Raw genomic sequence first — 5044 nt, 5'->3', positions numbered from 1 at the left:
TAGAAAATCTGTACATTCATTGTTGGATGCTCAGATTATTTCTATGTCTTGGCTATTGTAAAAAATGCTGCAAAAAACATGGGAGTGCAGACATCTCTTCAGCATACTGATTTCAATTCCTTTGAGTATATACCCACCTAGTGGGCTTGCTGGATCATATGGTGGTTTTATTTTTAGTTTTTTGAGGAAGCTCCATATTGTTGTCCAAAATGGCTATACTAATTTACAATACCAGCGTATCAGAGTTTCTTTCTCTCCACATCCTCACCAACACTTGTTTTGGTAATAGCAAATTTAACAGGTGTCAAATGATATCTCATTGTGTGTTAATTTGCATTTCTCTGATGATTAGAGATGTTAAGCATTTTTTAATTTATCTGTTGGCCATTTGCACGTCTTCTTTCGAGAGACATCTGTTTGAGTCTCTTGCCCAGTTTTAAAATTGGAGTCTGTTTTCTTGTTTTTGAGTAGTTTGAGTTCCTTGTATATTTTGGATATTAACACCTTATCTGATGTATAATTTGCAAATATTTTCTCCATCTGTGGGTTGCCTCTTTGCTCTATTGTTTCTTTTGTTGTGAAAACGCTTTTTAGTTTTATGCAATCCCATTTGTTGAGTTGTTTGATTTCATTGCCAAGGCTTAGATTTAAAAAAAAATTATTTAGACAGGTCTTGCTCTCACCCAGGCTAGAGTGCAGTGGCACAATCAGAGCTCACTGCAGCCTTCAACTTCTGGGCTCAAGTGATTCTCCCACGTTAGCCTTCTGGGCAGCTGGAACTAAAGGCTCATGCCACTGTGCACAGCTAAAAATTGCTTAAATTTGTGTACACAGATTTTAAAGAAAAATAACCATGACCTAAAATTTTCATATTCTAGGATCCCCAGTGTTGCTCAAAAGGAACATTTCCATAATTTGAACTACCTGCAAAAATATTGACAATTATAATGTAATTTATGAAATCTAACATATTATACTTGAACTTTCAACTCAGTGAAAAAATGTTGTTTACTATCGATATTTACACATGGAAATTTAGTTTGCTAAATGTATGAAGTTTTAATTAATGTTATCTTAGTAATGTGTGAATATTTGGAGATGTAAATTGCCTGAAGGTTTATAAATTTGATTTTAGACAAAGTACAAATAGTGAACATTCTTTTCCTCACACAGAAGTTCCCTTGGGCATTAAATAAATATTCAAGTAAAGAAATAGGCATTAAAAAAATTAAGGTTTTCTTAAATGTCTTAAACACTAAAAAATAAAGAAATGAAACCAATATTGCAATGATTGCAAAACTGATCGGTTCACTTGTTTATAAAAGTATTTGTATGGTGTATTTATTTTTAAATTTTATTTATTTATATTTCTATTCTTTTTCAGGCTAACCTCTCAAGCTCTTGAAGGTTATAAGAGGGGCTGACAGTCCATGATTCAGGGCTTGAGATAAAAGGCATGAACGTCTCGCCCAAGATGAGTTATTTGAGTCTGTCATCCAATTGGATGAAGTTTGTTAACAGTTATACTTCTCACATTGCCTCAGGAGCTACAAAATGCTAACATTGTTGACTTTGATCCATAGAGATGTTTTGATTTTTTGTGATGTAGATGTTCCTGCAAAATGACTTATCTTCATAGGAAGGATGATAAAAAATCTAATTCCCTGCCATGTTTTGGGTGTCTTTTTTTTTTTTTTTTTTTTTTTAAGCACAGCTTAATAGCTTTTCTTTACAACTGTTGTTCTGAGTATCTTTTCTTTATCATATATTGTAGGATAAGTTTATTTGGCAACTACTTGTTTTGCATCATCCTAGTCTTTGTTAAATCTAAAGACCTTGAACAAATTTGGTTTTCTTTCTCATCAACCACTGAAACCCTTAAGATTTTGTCACCTTTATGTATCACTACTATAAATAATTATGATTATGAATAATTGATATCTGATAATTATATGAATAAATATATACATCATTCAAAGATAAAGTTTTTATTCTTTAGGAATTTTCAAGCTAAAATAACCAAAATAGATTGGAATGTATCTATAAGTTAATGCTTTTTTTTTTTTTTAGCTCTTAACATATTTAGACCTCAGTTGCTTCCTCAGAGGATTATAATACTTCTTCCATCTATTGGTTTTATTTTTATTTTTTTGGTTGTTTTAAAAATAACTTGAACTATAGGTTTTGAAGGTTATTTGTAAACTACTGTCTATATGATTGTATTTGATATAATGACTATTCTTGATATAGCACACACTGATAATGTAATAAACCAATAAATCTAAGCACACGAGTCATAAGGGGTAATTACATCTCTTTTTATCTGTGTGTCTATGGTGAAACATGAATGCAGAAGAGAAAGAGAAGAGGCAATGTTTCTGTCTTAGAATAATAGTTTATCATTATCCTTAGGATATCCCTAGCAAGTTGCAATGAAAGTGAAGTCAGGTAACACAGTAAAAACTTAAACACATTTCAGAGAAGGGAAAGCAAGATACAAATTTGGAGAAATATGAATTCTCAATAAATACTTATTTCATGAGTGAAGAAATTAATTGGATAGGAGAGTAGAAAGTCAGCCGCTGTTTTTCTCTTACTATTTATATGGGAAACCTCAGGAAAGATAAGCACTATGAGTCGGTAGAAGTGGGTGTCTTAGTAAGGAGAGCATACCTGACTTTGAAAGGGACAAAAAGCATTCTTGCAATGTTAGCAGGTGTGCAGAGAGGAAGACAAATGTAGATCCTTCTCAAAGCTATTGATTTTATATTCTTTATCTCTGAATCAGTTGAGCCTCTCATTTTAGTCATTCTCCTCCCTTTTCAAGCTGTTTAAAGTTTGAAATTAGCATCATACATCGGAACAAACTCCCTTGCTAAGTCATAGCTCTCCTTTATGTGTTCAATGATTGTATTTTTATCCATGAATCACCAGTTCTCTATATGACATACCTTCCTTCCTCCACTCCTTGCTAAGTAAATTTATTTATTTCACCATTTGTTCTCTTCAGTCTAAATGTCAAGCACATTCCCATAATTATTGAGGATTTGTGATTTTAAAATAATGACCCCAAAAGGCTGCTGAGATCTCCCTATCCAAGCACACCTCGTTTAATCGTGCTTTGCTTTATTAACCCTTCACAGATATTGCATTTTTTACAAGTGGAAGATTTGTGGCAACCCTTCATTGAGCAAGTCCATCAGTACCATTTTTCTTTCCTTTTTTAAAAAAGAAGGTTCTTTGTATTTTTGCAATATCATTCAATACAAAAGCAGTAGAAACATAACAGTCTTAATAAGTTTACAGTGGAATATTTGAACAAAAAATCTGTACACATAATTTGCAGCAATTTTATGTAGTAAATCCACTGATTGTTAAAAAACGTTCTTTACAAATTGCTCTGCTGCATTAACTCTTGGAGTATTATAGATAAAGAATGCACCTAGCTCTATTTACAAATGTTAGCAGCAGAACATACCCAAGTCATACAGCATCAAAGCATGTTAGCAGCGGCAAATCCATATGGGTCTTCAGCTGCCTTAATTCTTGCTTCCTCAGAAGAAATAGTTTGACTGAGGGGCATGAGGCAGAAGGACAGACTGAGGCAAGTTTTAGAGTGGGAGTGAAATTTATTAAAAAGCTTTAGCACAGGAATAAAAGGAAGTAAAGTACACTTGGAAGAAGGCCAAGTGGGCAACTGGAGAGATCAAGTATGCTGTTAGAACTTTGACTTGAGATTTTCTATGTTGGCATACTTCCTGGGTCTTGCGTCTCTTCATCCTTGGGGTGTGCTGTCCACATGCACAGTGGCCTGCCAGCACTTGGGAGGTGAGCATGTGCATTGTGTTTACCGGAGCTGTACGCATGTTCACTTGAGGCATTCTTCCCTTACTAGTTGAATGTCCTTTGGAGGTCATATGCCAGTTAAATTCCACCATTTTGTCTCTTATTTTTTTGTTTTGTTTTTTGTTTTTTGAGACAGAGTCTTGCTCTGTCGCCCGGGCTGGAGTGCAGTGGCCGGATCTCAGCTCACTGCAAGCTCCGCCTCCCGGGTTTACGCCATTCTCCTGCCTCAGCCTCCCGAGTAGCTGGGACTACAGGCCCCTGCCACCTCGCCCGGCTAGTTTTTTGTATTTTTAGTAGAGACGGGGTTTCACTGTGTTAGCCAGGATGGTCTCGATCTCCTGACCTCGTGATCCGCCCGTCTTGGCCTCCCAAAGTGCTGGGATTACAGGCTTGAGTCACCGCGCCCGGCCATTTTGTCTCTTAATAAACGTGCTTGAGCCCAATCGCCAACTCCTGAGATCTTATCAGGAAGCTGCTGATCACTAGGCTCAGGTTTTTCTATCTATTGGGAAACTGCCTTTCCCTGGCCCTGGCTGTGACTCATTATTATTTAGAGAGACAGTTAACAACCTCCTGAGCATCACGTGATGGTCGCCTGACATTCCTGGTGTGTGTGCCGGGGGGGGGGGGGGGGGGGGGGGGGGCGGAGGGCCCTCTCTTGTCCTGCTCATGCCTGACTAGCTACCTACTGTAACACAGGTACCAAATGAAGGTAAACTTTCATAAAACCCATCAGTTTAATAGCTCAACTTAACATGTTTGTTCAGAGCCCTGTCTGACATACTGATAAAAGGCCAAAAATTAAGTTTCCATAAAGATAGTAAAGGTGTCTGACTCTGACACTGCTTTGCCAGACACCGGTAAAGAAAGATTACTCTCAGTTGGTCCCACGAATGACATGGTTAAATCCAAAACAACCCATCTGACAAGTGGCAACTTAAAATACTTGTGGAAAATCCATTTCAGTATACTTGTCAGTTTGCCTTGGAGCATGGTAGGGGATTAAGCAGTTTGCCACAAGCCTGCTTTAAGTTTGAGCTTCCTTGGATTTAGCCCCATGTACAATTTAAAACATGCAAAATACACTCACTATACATAAAATTAATGTTCCTTAAGAAAATAAGGCTAGACTAACAGTTTAGTTATGAATTCTAACAGTTCATTATTCATTTAGTTATGAATTCATTTAGTTATGAAT

The sequence above is a fragment of the Rhinopithecus roxellana genome, chromosome 14, assembly GCF_007565055.1.
Source record: "Rhinopithecus roxellana isolate Shanxi Qingling chromosome 14, ASM756505v1, whole genome shotgun sequence".
Taxonomy (NCBI): Eukaryota; Metazoa; Chordata; class Mammalia; order Primates; family Cercopithecidae; genus Rhinopithecus; species Rhinopithecus roxellana.
Note: the sequence above shows the minus strand (reverse complement) of the source record.